The sequence below is a fragment of the Danio rerio genome, chromosome 2 (assembly GCF_049306965.1).
Source record: "Danio rerio strain Tuebingen ecotype United States chromosome 2, GRCz12tu, whole genome shotgun sequence".
Lineage (NCBI taxonomy): Eukaryota > Metazoa > Chordata > Actinopteri > Cypriniformes > Danionidae > Danio > Danio rerio.
Genome location: NC_133177.1, coordinates 20,236,552 through 20,254,048, shown reverse-complemented (window position 1 = coordinate 20,254,048; position 17,497 = coordinate 20,236,552). Strand labels below are relative to the sequence as shown.

Here is a 17,497-nt window from a genome sequence, read left to right as displayed (position 1 = left end):
ATATGTCCATTGAGCCTCGACTGGTTTTTATATATGCATACACGCTCATCTAAATGACACATTAACTTTACAGTTAACTAAACATCAACAGTCCAGCGAATTTTATCTTGAGACGTGAGAGATTCTATATAGCACATACAGATGTGTGGACCCCTGCTGTGAAGTGGGTCTGAAAGCTGTGCTTCGGCCTGCCGGCTTTCTGCTCTCGGCTTCTCCTCTGCCTTCAGTTTCTCGCCCATGGAGGAGAATTTCTTTCCTTTTGAAGCCCTTCGCAGCACCTCTCGCTCCCCCCTCATCATGGCGAGTCTGGCCTTTGAAGAGCCGGAGGACGAGAGGCTGCAGCGTTTTCAAAGTGCCTGATGTCGGTTCATTTCCCCATTTTAATTGGGCTATCTAAATGCATCCCTGGTTTGTCAATACCCGCCGGGGTCCCAGATAAAAATGATTTGTCTGCCGCATTCAGCGACACGCTCTGCCTCTCCCCTCGGAGAATGCGGGTCTGCGAGATGTCCGGATTAATGTAATAAAGAATGTGTGCTGTTTATAATTTTAATAGCAGCAGAGAACAACAGTGTAGGGACGCTCTCTTATGTCACATCACACCGAATGCAGTTTTATTACTAGTAGATCTAATACTTTGGATGGGTGGATGGTTCTAAACTGTTGCAGTACATCTCATTCTTGATCAGATTGTCAAATGTTTTATCGTGCTTTAAACAAGATAGTTAGTAGAGCATAGAATGAGCTTTTTTTGTTTTTGTTGTTTTGTTTTGTATTAATTATGTTGCTGTAGGTGGGACAAATCATACAAAACAGTTAAGTTGTTCTCAATAACATTATCTTCTCCATCTTGTCTACATTTGATTGTAGTATTTCATAGAAGAGCTAGTTTTTTTTAAACAAAGAACTGAAACATTAAGCTCATTTAAACAAAGCTTATTCTTACATTTGGATAGAAGTAGCAATTTGTTGGTACTTAGTTGAAGTTGTTGCTCGTTTGTTTTTAAATTTAGATCATTTGTAGATTACATTTAGATTACTAGCACATAAACATGAACGATTTAATAAAACACTTATGTATAATTGTCATTCTTTGCATCATTTTTAAAATTAGACTATTAAATATATTTAAATATATTTTAAATATTGTAAATATTAACATCCATTTATTTACAAATCATTTTTATATCAATAAGTCCATAAAAGCATACCTCATATATATTTTAATCTATTGTAGTAGAGTCTTTTTCCCTATAATTATTAAGTATTTTTAAATATTAATAATAACTATTAATGATATTATGCTCAGACTACTACTGCTAGTGATAACAATGATGATTATAGCAATAATAATAATAATAGCTCCACAACAACAACCATAATAATAATAATAATAATATTATCACCAAGGATCTAATCCTTGCAGATTGCTGTAGAACTAAACTGAACTACAAATACTATCATGCACCTCACACACACCAGTTCCTGATTCCTCCTGATTACACACACACAGCTGGTAACTCATCATGGACTGATTACCTGGACCCATTATATTCACCATTAAGAGACACACACACACTTTGCTGAGTCTTGTTGTTGTAACGCCTTGTGTTTGTGTTTATGCCGTTAGCCACCTGTGCCTATCTTTTCACCTGTGAGCTGACTACTCTTTTGGATTGCCCTTTATGTTACCATTTGCTTGGAACTACTCTTGTTATTGAAGACACTGCATTTGGATTATCAAGTTTGTTGCTAGACTCGTTTGGTTACAATTAACAACAACATTTATTATTAATTTCAAAATCAGTGCATTTAATAATAATTCTGATATCAAGTTCGGTAAAAATAAAAATCTTAAGTGCACATATTTTGTTAACTTATCAGAACACATTAGCTATTTTACTGGTGTCACATGATATTTACTTTTCAGGTGATTTTGGCTCAAAAATGTGCATTGTTTAAAAACACCTGGCAGAAAAATGGAGCACTAATACTAATTAATGCCTATTGCACAATGTCAATATATACAGGATGGAGACTTTTTGACTGCTTGTCCAATGCAGGATCTCTCTCTTTCTTTCTTTCACACCACAAAACAAACGCACAGAACTGAAAGTGCTGAAAGTGTCCTTGCTGAACTCCATGTGCCTCTTCTACTTCGGACACACACAAACACACACAAGGTCAGTTTACCAAGCTCAGACTCTTATCTCCAGCATGCTTTTTCACCCCCCTCACTTCTTGTCACTGAATGCGTCAGTCCCTTTCACTCGGCTTGAAGCTCCATTATCTTTAACTGCCCAGCGAGTGAGTGCCGTTCCCTCCCTAAGACTCCATATCTACCTTCAGATGTAATGGGACTGTGTGGCGCTGTTCAATATTGATGGAGCGCTTTGCATACAGAGTGGAGGAGGTGTGTTTTGCTACTGTGGGTTTAGTCTGCGGATTGGGTCGCCGTATTTGTGTCTGTTTCACACAGCTGTGCGCGTTTGTACAGGTGCCTCCCAACTGTTGTTTACAGTGACACACCTGAGGCACTGACAGAGAAAGGGAGAGCAATGAATTTTAAAAAGAATGTAATTCTGACCTGCAACCTGTTCGAGATTGATTCATGTAAGCAAGAAATCAGGTTAGACTTGCTAGGTCTGTAGGCATAGGTTCCATAATGATTGCTGTAAAAAAGTGTCACCTGCGTAAGCAGATTTATCATTTAAAATACTATGGTAATATAGGGATGGGTCAGTATAGCCAAAGTATGTTGGGTAGTATGAGTCCTTTCATACGCTGTAATGAAATATGTGATTAAAAAGTTATGACAACATATTGTTATGTTCAGAGATGGCAAAAGCATACACATCCTTTACTTGAGTAGAAGTACTGATATTCATGTCTAAAAGGACTCTGGTAAAAGTTGAAGTACTGACTACAGTTTTGTACTCAAGTAAAAGTAAAGAAGTACGGCCTGAAATAAGTATTTAAGTAAAAAGTATTCATTACGTTTCATTTTCACGGGGGAACTACACACACATGTTGTATACATCTACTCAAAATATCTTACATTTGTAATGTTTTTGTAAAAAATTGTACGTATTTTATCCGGTATAAGTAGGACATCAGTCATATTAACATTATGGACTCTCTCTGTCTTACCCATGTTAGCCGTTCACATGGTAAGCTTAAATATACAAGCCCACAGTGCACAACCACAGGTTAAAAAAGCCACGCACTGCAGGACGCAGGCACAGAATGACAAATAGATTGACTATTAAAAAGACGTTTAAATTTTGCAATGACAAAAACTTTTTAAAGATTGCACCACCAAACACATAAAAACTTAAGTAAGGAGCAAGATTTAAAAATGTAAGGAGTAGAAAGTACAGCTATTTCTGTAAAAATGCAAGGAGTAAAAGTAAAAAGGTGTCAGAAAAATAAATAGTGGAGCAAAGTACTGATACCAGAAAAATCTACTTAAGTATAGTCATAAAGTATTTGTACTTTGTTACATCTCTGGTTGTGTTAATTTAATCCTTTTACATTTGAGCATTTTTTAATCAGCCAATACTGATCACACCGGTGTGATCTGTCTTGGCTGATTAAAACTGCTTAAATTCATAGAAATTCAAATACACATAACTACTAGCAAAACAAAACAATAAATGTTTGTAAAATACACGCAGATGCTATGGACATGGTAATAATTATTCTTAAATATATCTGGACAATTCGCTTTTTAATGGAAGATACGCACAGTTTATTTTACTATACTATTGACTCCATTCCTCTCCAGTTAAATAACCACTTTCGTTCTTTTTTCAAGAAAATTATGAATAAACATGTTAATCCAGCAACTCTATTTGATCTCTCCGGCAGTGTGGACTAAATATGTTCACGCCTATCATATATCAAAGAATAGGATTTTTTAATGATGAAATACATGTTCCTACACATATTAAAAAATCAGAATATTAGAATATTATTAGATATTTCACAATATAATTCCGATATTGTCAATATTTTCAGAAAAGGGAAAAAAGAAATGATGGATGAATCACTGGTGCTGCGGTATGTCATGTGACAATCCTGACATGTCACAATGGGAACTTTAAAGAGAAGCGTTCTAATGGCTCGTTTCCACTCAGTGGTACAGTGTGGTATGGTTCACTTTTATGGCTGTTTCCACTGTCAAAAAGTACCAAAAATTAAACTATACCATTCTACATTCTAGCACAACAAAAGGCGGATCTAGACACGCAGCTGAATGCTATTGGTTTAAAGACAAGAGTCACTAGCCTGTGTACAAGCCAGGAGAATGAAAACAAAGAAAGCGCCAATTTTAAATACATAGTCAAGATATTACATCTTAATAATATTTAAATTAAACAGAAAGCCATGGTAGACCTGAGCTCAAATAAACATTGCCGTCGACCTCAAAAAAAGCCACAAAGCCAAGAAGAGCAAAATCTGCCATGTGTCCTGTTGTTATTTACGAGGCCGTTTAAAAGCGTAAGCAATTTCTTTTTCTCCATAGAGCTTGCGTGCGCATCTATATTTGAATAATGAACTTCTTGAGCCGGTGATAATAATGTGCTTGTGATTATTGAAGTTCTTCTGACATCCAATCCTTTCCGAAACTGACAAACGCGAGAGTGAAACGCGAGAATGACAAGATGTTAACGTGCTGGTGAAGAATAAAAATTAGAGGTTTGTACTGACTGTGTTTATTTCGTATTGTTTATGAACCCAAATAAGGCCTAAAGTAGGCTATTTTGCACTATCATTGATGTGCAGCTACAATCAAATCCTGTACATCAGGGGTGTTCAAGCTTGGTCCTGAAGGTCCAGTGTCCTGGAGAGTTTAGCTCCAACTTGCTTCAGCACACCTGCCAGGAAGTTTCTAGTATATCTAGTAAGTGCTTGATTAGCTGTTCAGGTGTGTTTGATTAGGGTTGGAGCTAAACTCTCCAGGACACCGACCCTCCAGGACCGAGTTTGGACACCCCTGCTGTACATAGAAAGGTTAGTGATTAACATTTATACAAAAGTAGGCCTATTTATGTGTATAAAGCATCTGTTTTGTATGTGATATGTGAACGATCTGTATATGTGTATAGTACTTTTGGTACCCTTTGGCAGTAGAGACACAAGCCTGATAAAGGTGACCCGTACCGAACTGAATCTTACCACACGGGGCAATATTTATTTTTACCCATGAAAAGGTTAACTTAAATTAAGTTTGCCATGTTTTGATTTAATGTTATTTTAAGTCATAAAGGATCTACTTAAATGGATAGTTCATTCAATTATTAAAATTTACTTCTGTTTACAGAACTGGCTTTACTGACAAAATACGCTTACAAATGGCCTTCTGTTAATCAAGATGCTCTAGAAGACATGATTTATAAAATACAAATTGCATATTATTCTGGACTGTCACTTCAGAGGAAAAAAAACATTTATATATATAAAAATTCCTCCCACAAGCACCAACTGACCGCCTTGCACCTTCATTTGAGTTTTGACAGGGTGGGAATGTGGTGATAAGGAAGTGGAATTGCTAACAGAAGCTTGGCTCTTGCCTTTCTTTCAGTACAGCAGGGTCATACCTGTTGGGACATTAAAAATGTAATGTCGAATAGAACTGGCTTTTCCATTTTAAATTTGGCAGACATTGCATATTCCAATACACGCGAATGCAAATTACAGGACCTGCAATTGCCTTTGATTTCATCATTCACTCAGGTTATGCATGCGCAAACAGCACACGCACATGCTAATTTTGTTAGGCATTGTTATATTATAATTTACAGTGTACAACATAACTATATACAATCAGCTACAACAGATACTACTCGTGCTGTGTTTCCAGGCATAATGATCTATTATAAATGTTGCTATGATGAGCACATTTAAAACAACTCCTTTCATCTTTTTTGATTTCATCACCCTCTTTAGTGCTGCACAACTGTTTCAGAGACTAGTGTACTGCCTGCCGCCCTTCACTTCATGCTAAACATGAAATATTCATCCTAAATATCATGTCATTTTATATGCCACCGGTTTAAAACACTTGACATATGTATGGTGGCAACTCCACGCTACACCCACAGCTTGATTTTACTAGCGTTTGAAATTAGCATGTTGCTAAGCTGTCAGTGTGATGCTCTATAATAAATAAAAAAAGACAGCATGCAAACATATAAGGTAAATGTCCAATAACAAATAGTGCTACTGTTAAGGAGACACAACTAGTAAATGATTTCATTAGAATTTGACATTAGCATGTTGCTATCACAATGGTGCTGTAAAATTAATACAATTACTTATAAAAATTACAATAACATGACATTAGCATGTTTAGTCTAAAATGTGATGCTCTAGAATTAATTCAAATGCATCTAAAACAGTTATGAGGTAAAAACAAAACAAGTAGCGCTTTGTACGGCATGAATAATTTAAGCTTGACATTTGCATGTCGTTAAGCTAACAGTATGAAGGTTTAAAATGATTAATAATGCATCACATTATTAAATAATACAATAATATGTATGTTTGCATGTTGCTTGGCCAACTGTGAGGTGCTCTGAAGTAAAAAAGAGCCACAATACACAGAAATAATCACTAAATAAACGGTTTTCATTTAAACTCTTCAATTTCTATTGATACATTTTAGTATTTTATGAAGCTTCCCATTGATGTCTGGCATCATGAGCCATTTGAAAATAAATTGCTTGTCACTGTGGATTTGAAATGGATCTAAAATGAATAAACATCACAAATGAGGTAAAATAAAGCACTTCCACTTCAACTGATCAAATTTTTATTGATACTTTTTATAGTATTTTATGATGCTGAAGTTACTGTTCACATTGTCTTACATTATTTTTTTTATCTGGTCTTGTCATAGTGGATCCTTTGTTCTTTCCTCCTACAATATACACAAGTAATACCTTTATAAAAATATATTAAGATGAGGTAACTGTTTTTTTGAACATAGCAAATGTCTCCCGTGTGATTAAGATTTGGGCAATAGGTTAGATAGTTGCCATTCAGTATGACATTAGCACACTCTCAGAAATAAAGGTACAAATGTTCCTAAAAAGTACTTTTGAGTGGACATTATGGACCCTTTAGGTACAATTATGTACCTTTTGAAAAGGTGCCCCAGTGACAGCTCCTATAACATTATTTCTGAGAGTGCATGTTACTAAGCTGATAGAATAGTCACACACAGGTATGAGGTAAAATTAATTACTGTGTGCAGCTTTAAACAACACACATGACTCACTATTGATTTCAGAAGAGTTTGACTTTAGCATTAAGCTAACAGCGTGGTTATGCCTGACGCCATATTGATGTCTGGCATCATGAGCCATTTGAAAATACATTGCTTGTCACTATGGATTTAAAAATGGATCTAAAATGAATATCAATCATTACAGAGAAATTAGGTAAAATAAGCCATTTCTACTTCAACGGATCCATTTTTATTGATACTTTTTATAGTATTTTATGATGCTAAAGTTACTGTTGACATTGTCTTACATTGAAATGCTATTTTTAAACTGGTCTTGTCATAAAACCTTCATAAAATAGTATTAAGATGAGGTAACTGGTTTTTGAACAGAGCAAATGTCTCCCGTGTGACTAAGATTTAGGGAATTGGTTAAATGTCTGTCATTCAGTATGATATTAGCATGTTTCTAAGCTGATAGGGCCGTCACACACAGATATGAGGTAGAATTGCCAACTGTGTGCTGCTTTAAACATCACACATGACTCACTATTGATTTCAGAAGAGTTTGGCACTAGCATGTTATTAAGCTAACAGCACTTTGCTCTAAAAACAAAACATTAAACACACAGGTATACATTAACATAACATAACATAACATAACATAACATAACATAACATAACATAACCCTTTGCAATTAAACTGAAATATTTGTTAAACTTTCCAGTGTTTTTGGTTATTATTAAGAACTGTGTGGCAGAGTCTCTTGACTGTTACTTTTAGTAGAGATTAGCATGATGCTAAGCTAACAGTGTGGGGAAAATAAATGTGTTATTTTACCTTATTACCTCAAATGTTTATTTGATTGTTCTGTTTTTTTCTTTCTTTCTTTCTTTCTTTCTTTCTTTCTTTCTTTCTTTCTTTCTTTCTTTCTTTCTTTCTTTCTTTCTTTCTTTCTTTCTTTCTTTCTTTCTTTCTTTCTTTCTTTCAGTGGAGAATTTTGCATGGTGCCGTTGCAGTTAATGCTTTTATTTCAATTTTAAATCCTGATGATGGTCATGACTGCCCTTTCTGCTTGCAGAGAGAAACTGTTTTTCACACGTTTATGCAGTGCTCCAGACTTGAGCCTTTGTTTACTGTTTTACAGAATTTGTTTGTATCTTTTGGAGAAACCTTTTCCACTAAAACTTTCATTTGTGGGTTTAAATATGTTCAGAGGAAACGCTTTAAATGTCAGCTTCTCAATTTTTTATTAGGACAAGCTAAGATGGCAGTATATTGTACGAGAAAGCAAAAAATTGAAGGAAATGTGAATCACAACTTGTTGGCAGTTTTTGGTAATTCTGTCAAATCAAGAATTCTTGTTGATTTTAGGTTTTTTAAAGCTTCCTTCTTTTGACTTGATGTGGTGTTATGCCAGTGCTCTGTGTGAGCTTAATGAAAATGAGTTGGCCTTTGCTCTCATTTTGGATTAATTTATTTCTTTTTTCTCACTTTTTTTGTGAGCTGATTGTTTGAATAATGTATTAATGTTTTTGTAATAAAGTGTTGTTAAAATAAAAAAAAAAAATTATTTCTTTCTTTCTTTCTTTCTTTCTTTCTTTCTTTCTTGTCTGCAATGTTTATTAGTAACCTGTCTGGTCACATTATTTTAAGGTACAGTTTTTGGTATTAATAAACCATTAACTATGACTTTTGCCACAGTAAAATCATAGCTCTTCTTATTAATCATTAAGAATCTTCTTTCAGTTCCTCAGTCCAGGCTGAAACATAGAGGGGACAGAGCTTTCTCTGTGGCGGGTCCTCGGTTGTGGAACACCTTGCAACTTGAGATTAGAATGGCTCCATCATTATATTTTTAAATCACTTCTTAAAACATACCTTTTTAGCTTGGCTTTTTAAGATTATTTTAATAGTCCTTTCTACTGCTACATTTTACATTTTTAAAGACAAAATTACAAATTTTACAGACAAAATTTTACAGTTTCTCTTGCCGTATTTCAATTTTTTTATATTCTGTCTTTTATTGTTACCTTGTCCTATTTACAGCACTTTGGTCAGTCTTGTGAGTGACTTCTTTTAAATATGCTCTATAAATTTTTTTTTAACTTGAACTTGAAATATTAAGGTGGTAGTTACTGTAAAGGATTAGGGATATATAATAAGACCATGCAGAATTTGTATGTCATTAAAACTAACAAACAGCCAGAGTCTAAATAACAGGCAGGTAATAAACCACCTGTTAATAATGAGAATTATTACCTAAAATAAAGTACTACCATGTTCCTTATTTAGCACTCCATGACAGACTTTACTCACATTGTTTTCAGTAAAGTTAACATTAGCAATAGCATGTATTTTAGCTAACCCTGCAATGGGTTGACAGAAATAAAGTAGGTCAAATAAACAACATTTTAAATTTTAGTCATTGTTTGTGTTCTGTGAGGCTGTTTACTCTTAAAATGTCTGTCTGAAAAGAGTGCTAAAATAAGATGTTATGCTAGCCAGGATAGCTAGAGTTGAACAAAAATGCTCCCTCACAAGGGGAGCTCTATGTTAAAACAGCTCTTGTCTATGATGTGATATTAGGTTTGAAAAAAAGGTTAGATTAATATTGTTCAGTGTACACTTTAAAGAATATGTGTTAATTAACTGTTTCCGTATTTTGTGATTCACAATGGTTTTCTGTTTATTTGTGGTTGGGAATGGCATTATGGAAGCTTAATCTCTGCTCTGTCAATTTTTGATGCTGAGAATTCAACTCTACAGTTTAACAAAAGTACATTTTATTGATATTTTAGTAGTTTGAAATAATATACTGTATAAGAAAATATGAAAATAAGTCTGTGAAATAACAGAATGTACAATTTGTTATAGTGTAATTGCCAACCCAGACAGTACAGTGTTTCCTCTAGGGCAGTTGTTGTCTCACTGTGGTACGTGTACCACTAATTGTACGCAGGCTGCCTTAGTGGTATGTAGAATAATCCAATATGTCATATATACATGCAACATATATTTCAAAATGTTTCAAAAATGGTTCATATATGAATATGATGACATATAGCCTATACTTATAAGTTCAAAGCAACATTTCCAGGTTTTGATGAATAGGATACAATAGGTTAAAACTTTACATTTAAGTACATGAGTTTTTTTTTTACTTTTTAACAACTGTAAGCTACCTTTTTTAAGTTTTAAAAGCACATTTTAATTTAAACGTTGACTTTTTATTTTATTATTATTATCATCATTTTACATATAAGCACAGTACAGTGTTAATGTTGAATAAAAGTAAGTGTTCTTAACAATAGTAGTTAATCTGCCACGTTTTTAAACTGTGCGAAGCTGTATCTGCTTTACTGGGCCTACTACGCTACTGTATTCCAATTCTGGTCATAATGGTGGTAATTCGAGGGACAATTTTTTCTGAGGTGGTAATTAATGATAAAAGTTTGAGAACCACTGCTCTAGGGTTTTTTCCATCTGTGGTGGCAGGCCTTTTACACAGATCTTCCAACTAACTACGTTTTTTTTTAAATACAAATGGCGTGAGCGCAGTATTACAAGTCAAGATCGCATTCGAGTAATCAGTGCATTAGAATCTCTTTGCTTACACGCCAATTTACTCGTGCACAAAACTTCTTACACGCCCTCAAATGTACACTGCTCAAGCACAGATTTTCTTGTGAGCTCTCAAATAAACACTGCTGAAGTGCGATTTAGTGCATTTATGTAGCGAGTATGTCTCCAACATTTATTAGATTTGCTAGGTATATTCATGAATGTCTCCAGTAGACCTACAGAATGGCATTGATGCATCCTGAAGGAAAATCTTAACTGAAAGCTACATCTTGTTTGCTGGCCTCACGCATCTCTCAGTCAGTAAGTCAATCGGTAACTTTAACCTTAAGGGGTTAAACAAACAACGTACAGCACTACTACAATTACAAAAAAATGTAAGCTCTGTTATAATTGACTTACATTTTAATATGTTTTGGTCGGATTATAATATGCTTAAAGAAACAGCAACAACTGAAGGTTTTAAATGAGAAGCTGTTCCCCATAAAAGAATGAATGTAGCGGAAACCATGTAGTATATCAATGTAAATTATTAAAAATGTTAGTAAAAGTCACTTTTTTAACTTTTCATGGTTAAAAGGTGTTTGGAAGAAAGATCCAAGTCTTATAATGCGATTCAAAAGATCAAATGAATGGGAAAAAAGCGAAACATGAATCACAAAATACAGAAAAATGCTCATTTACTGATATTTTTTATACTGTAGTTCATAAATGTGTGGTTTGTTTCATTGTTCAGTACGTCAGTTGGTCAGAACTATTATCACACACAAAGCTGATCCCTTGTCCAGCACAGTCGTGTCTCATGTGAGTCCGCTTTGAAATCACAACTGTGTTTCTCTGTTGTTGGTACTTCATTTGAACTCTGGAATTGTGGGTAAGGTGTCTGTAAATTGATTTAAATTACAGGGAGGGTGCTGCCTGGTATTAAGTAATTGACAGCTGCGCTGGGCTCTCTGCATGCGCTAACGCTACATCGTAAAAGCTAAAGCTGTTTCAAACGGTCGTCCACTGAAATTAACGGCTCACAGGGCCAGGCTGTTGCCCGCGGGCTATTTCAGTCGCTCTTTTATCTTGGCATGCGATGGCTGGAAGACCCTGGAGAAAGTGGGGCAGGAGGGCAACAGGTGTGGTGATGCATTCTTAACCCTGTTCTTCGGTCACCCTGCGGTTTGTTCTCTAGCCGGTTTATATTAGCGCTCATAGAGGATGAGTAGGAACAGATTTTCCCTCATACGTCAGCGCAGATGAAGCCACATTGATACAGTTTGGCTGGGTTTTCTCTAGGGGCACTGCAGCGTTGGGACCATTGTGGATATAAGTGTAATTATGCCCTAGAAAGCATCTCTAATGTTCACAACGTCTCTCCTCCTGAGGAGCCTCAAACTCTCAGAGCAATGTCTTGTCCTGGTTTCTCATCCCCAGACATTGTTCATGTGACAAGAGGCAGAAGAGAGAAGTGTGTTCGGGAATGAGTTTCAATGCAGTCTTAAAGATGTTTTGAATTATTTTGAATACAGTTTGTTTTAATGTTTTGCAGGCATTGGAACACATATTTTGAAGATATTAAAAAAAAAATACAATGACTGACAGAATTTTTTTTTTCCTGCGTGTGTGTGTGCATGTCATGCTGGTTTGAAATGATAAGTGAGTAAACAATGACAGAAACAAAGACTTTTACTTTATTTTGCTCTGAAGAAAACAAGTCATGCAGGTTTGAAATGACATAAGCTCAAGTGAATAATAACACAAATTTCGCTTTTGTTTAGTGTCAACTCTTCTCTTAGTTTCTCTTAGAGTCAGAACAAATGTAAGAGGCAAGCAAATGATGCCAAAAATGTATTTTTTTGGGTCAACTATGCCAATATGTACCATCTTTTACCATATACAAAAAAAAATATATATATATATATCCACTTGTTAAGTGGTAACGTCTGTAATACTGTTTGTGGGTCCAAGCCGCCAGTAATTTGAATTGAGAAAATATTCGTTTATGATCACTTCTTCTTCATATCACACATTAAAGTGAATTTTGAAATAAATGATGTGCGTGCTTTCAGTTTCATTTTCACTGCCTAGTGCTGTTCATACTTCCTACGCGACTCCAAACGATCACTCTGTGCCACAAACTGAATGTTATTTATAACTTTATTACCTGTTATTTACAGCCTATGCAGGTTTTGTTCACTAAAGTAGACGCATCATTAAGTAGGGCGTGCGCCCGACCTCGTTGTGGTAACAGGTCACAGTCAGATCACATCACGTGGGATTTCGTGGCCTCAAATACATCATGACATGAAGACAGAATTGACATTTTTTGGTGAATCATACCTTGTAAATACAGTATGTGACACTTTCAACACCATTTGGAGGTGTCCATGTCGCCAAGCAATGTACATAAACAGCGTGAAGACTTCTTCTCTCCTGAACTTGAAAATATGATTGGCAGAATTGTAAAAATGCTGGATTAAGATCGTCTAGGGGGTCGAATCGGGATCACGATCTTTTTTCGATTAATCGTGCAGCTCTACTTTGGATTATTTTGGAGATGTTTTGAAAAATGTTGTTAGTTTTGTGGCTATTTTTAACCATACAATATCATAAAAAAATGATACCTTAATCATTATGCCTATATTTTTCAGAATTTGCCAAAATGAAAAGTCACTTTTTAAAGATATTTACAGCAATAGATAGGTTGTAGTCATGTAGTTTAAATGTAGTTATTTTTTTGACAATATTTTGCAATGGCTGATTGCAGAAAGCAAATGCAAGGTTTTGTTTGTTTGATGACAGACATTTCATTTGTAGGTCAACTATCCCTTTTATTTTGGAGATGTTTTGAAAAATGTTAGTTGTGTTGTTACTTTGCGCTTACAAAATCATAACAAGTCCAAAACAGTTAAAACATTTTTCAAAATATCTTGAGAAGAAAACAAGTCATACAGGTTTGTGATTACGTAACTGGGTAAATGTTGACAGAAATTGAGTTTTTGGGTCAACTGTCGGTTAGTTATTCACAGCATAGAGAGTCTAGCAGGTTATGTGTGAGCAGGCTGCAGTTGGATCGTTGGAAATGTTTTTATTGGTCGTGTCAAGTCCATATTTCATTTACATGCACAAATTGATTGTTATGCATCTGTATAATTATCTGGGAAATGAAAAGCGGTATGTCGAATAAGAAAAATAGACCGTGATATAGAGTTTGAATATTAGCACCTAGCCTTAATAATGATGGATAATGATTGTTCGTCGCCCAGCCTCTGTGTCATTTGTAGACATTATGTGGTAAATTCAATAGAGTGTATAGGATGTTTCTCATGTGTTTCATCATTTGTATGTAGCATTTTAGCACTGCATTAGCACTGCTCCGCTGAGCCCCTCTGTAATCTAATAAGCATCACTGTGTCAGATTAGGACATTAAAGGGAAATCTGTGTGGGAATCACTGTGTAGCCTCTCTAGAAGAATCTTCTGTCCTACAAACAAATAGGTTTGATGCTTTATCCTTTCTCTAATAGTGTAAGCAACATTTGTTATAGGATTTTAGCTTGTTTGCACTTTTTTGTTATAATGTTTTTTTATCAGGCCCTTTTTTATTCATTTAATTTTGTTTCTCCTTTTGGTATTTTTTTTTTTTTTCATTTATTTTCTAATTTGTTTTTATTCCACTTCTGTTCAGTATTATCAGATTTTTTCAATTATTGATTTTTTTATTTTTAGTTTGATGTTTGAAGTGTTTAGCGGCTTTTTTAAAATTTATTTCATTTTCTTACTGTCTTTCTTTCTTTCTTTCTTTCTTTCGCTCAATTTTTATTTGTTTTATTACATTTCCATTCAATTATTGTCTTATTTTTATTCAACTACATATTTTTTTTCCTTCATTTTTTATTTGATTGTGTAAAGTTTTTTGAAGTTTTTTTTTATTCATTCATTTTCTTTTTGGCTTAGTCCCTTTATTAATAAGGGGTCGCCATAGCGGAATGAACCACCAACTTATCCAGCACATGTAGTACGCAGCGGATGCCCTTCCAGCTGCAACCCATCTCTAGAAAACATCCTATTATTAATAATTTTTTTCTTTATTTTTCATTACATTGTTTGCAGCTTTTGATCACTTTTTTATTCATTTAATTTTCTTTCTTCTTGTTTTTCCCCTTTTGTTTTTTTTTACATTTTCTTTTATTTATTTGTAATTGTCTGAGGTTTTAGTCAGCTTTTTCTTTCTTTCTTTCTTTCTTTCTTTCTTTCTTTCTTTCTTTCTTTCTTTCTTTCTTTCTTTCTTTCTATTTGTTTTAATTATTTTCTTATTTATTTTAATTATTGATTTTTTTTATTTTTAGTTTGATGTTGAAGTGTTTAGTGGCTTTTTTAAAATTCATTTCATTTTCTTTCTTTAGTTCTTACTTTCTTATTGACTTATTTTTTCCTATTATTGATTTATTTTCTTATTTTTCATTTGTATGTTTGAAGTTTTTAGTTCCTTTTTGATTAATTTATTATTTTATCCTTTTGGTAATTTTTAAATTTATTTTCTTTTAAGTTTTAATCAGTTTTCTTTCTTTCTTTCTTTCTTTCTTTCTTTCTTTCTTTCTTTCTTTCTTTCTTTCTTTTGTTTTCCTGTCTTTCGTTTTTCACTCACTCCTCTCTTTTGTTTTATTATTTACTCTCTCGCTTTTTCTCTATTGATTGGTCACTGTCAGGATGTTTTTGTCTTTTGTTGTTCAGTATTTATAATACATTTTTTTTGCTCTTTTAGTTGTTTTTGCTTATATTTTGTTTGTTCTAGTTCATTACCTTTTTTTCATTCAATTCGATTTTAACCTTTTTTTTGTCTGCTTCTTTGTTGTTTTCTTTCTCTCACTGTTTGTTTCCTTCGTTTGTTTAATCATGCATTCACATTTTTGTGCTTATTACTTTCTTCCAGTACATAAAGATAAAAGATAATAGGTTTTAAACATTTTTAAATTGATCTTTTGGTGGTGAGGCAGTGGCGCAGTAGGTAGTGCTGTCGCCTCACAGCAAGAAGATTGCTGGTTCAATCCTCGGAGAGTTTGCATGTTCTCCATACGTGTGGGTTACCTACAGGTGCTACGGTTTCCCCCACAGTCCAAAGACATGCGGTACAGTTGAATTGGATAGGCTAAATTGTCCATAGTGTATGAGTGTATGTGTGTGTGTGTGTGTGTGTGGATGTTTCCCAGAGATGGGTTGTGGCTGGAAGGACATCCGCTGCGTAAAAACTTGCTGGATAAGTTGGCGGGTCATTCTGCTGTGACGACCCTGGATTAATAAAGGGACTAAGCCGACAAGAAAATGAATGAATGATCTTTTGGTTGGTTGGTTGGTTGTTCTTTTGTATGTAGTCAAGCCCGAAATTATTCAAACCCCGGGCAAATTCTAACTAAAATAATGAATAAAAATAAACAACTTAATAAAAGCTGACAACTTTTTTTTTTCCACAATGATGCCTCTTGTACATCGTCTTATTATCTTTTGGAGGAAGCCTGTGCCTGTGTTTACGATCAAAACAAAACTTACTGGTTGAATAATAGTAACTTTAAGTTTGGCCAGGGGTATAAATAATTTGCTGTATAATAATTCTTTCATTACATTACCCTTTGTTTTTGATCTGTTTACTTGTAATTTTTTTAAAGCAGTAAAATGCATACTTTTTTTTTTTTTTTTTACAAAAAAAAACAAAACATTCATTATCCAACCCAGACACACCATTTTATATTCAAATCCCCACCACATGACATTGTATCAAATCACGATTCCTCATAGCATGATTAATCATTAACATTTACCTCCGAGCGAGGTTCCGAGTGAGTCAGAGAACACACAGACAAGCACGTACAGGGTTTGCACAACCTTTGCTCACAGGTGAGTATCCTCCAGTCCATTTATCAGGAGAGCTCTCCAAGCCCTGCTCCGTGTGACATCATCACACTGGCTCCACCCACAATGACGCCCACTCAGGCTCACAGTGTGAAGACGCTTCACTGAGGAAGGACTGCAATCAACTCTCTCCACAATCAACTCAAACAAGTGGACTTTTACAAACTGTGGATAAAGACTCGTTCAGCGTCAGTTGGATTGACTTTTAAGGAGATAAAAAAGCTCTGGTTGGTCTGTTCCAATAACAAGGATCTTCCCACCTGGATGTTACAGGGATTTGATGGCAGTCACTTTTGGGAATAACAGTTAAGACGAAGACGAAGAAAACATCAGGGATTTAAGCAAAAGGATTACTCTTTCCTCATTTTTTAATTTATTTATTTTTGAGTGGATGTTTTTTTTAATTTCATATTGTTATGGGTAAGTTTATCAAACACTTTCTGTGATCTATGATTTGTGTGACATGCTCTTTTTTTCTTGGATAAATGAAAAGTACTTGACTTCTTTCTTCTCTAGCCGTTTTTTTACATTTACTTGCCTAAAGTTAGCATGTAATCCTTTTACTTTTACTTCAACTTTGCTTCAGTATTGCGGAGAGTTTCTACAGCTTCTTCCAGATCCTCTTTTGTCCTTTTATTGTCACATGCTAAACCAAAAACAATGCTTTTACTTTGGTTCTATTGGCTACCTCTTTGGCAAATTGCCCCGTCTGGTGAGAGCCCTCCTTCTTTTTTCAGGAGCCTTTGAATAGAAAGCTGTCGAGTGTCCCTTAGCTACCACTGATATAAC

General features: G+C 34.6%; 1 protein-coding gene across 26 annotated transcripts in view; it reads left to right on the top strand.

The window, feature by feature from the left end:
• Nucleotides 1-17,497, top strand: part of ptprfb (protein tyrosine phosphatase receptor type Fb) — a 368,812-nt gene that overhangs the window by 102,126 nt on the left and 249,189 nt on the right. For 7 of the 26 annotated variants that reach the window (XR_012389656.1, XR_012389633.1, XM_073921708.1 and 4 more), the window contains exon 1: nt 16,794-17,128. The exons of 18 other annotated variants lie outside the window; for them this stretch is intronic. The gene's annotated coding sequence lies outside the window, so the exon portion shown is untranslated. 26 annotated transcript variants of the gene reach the window in all.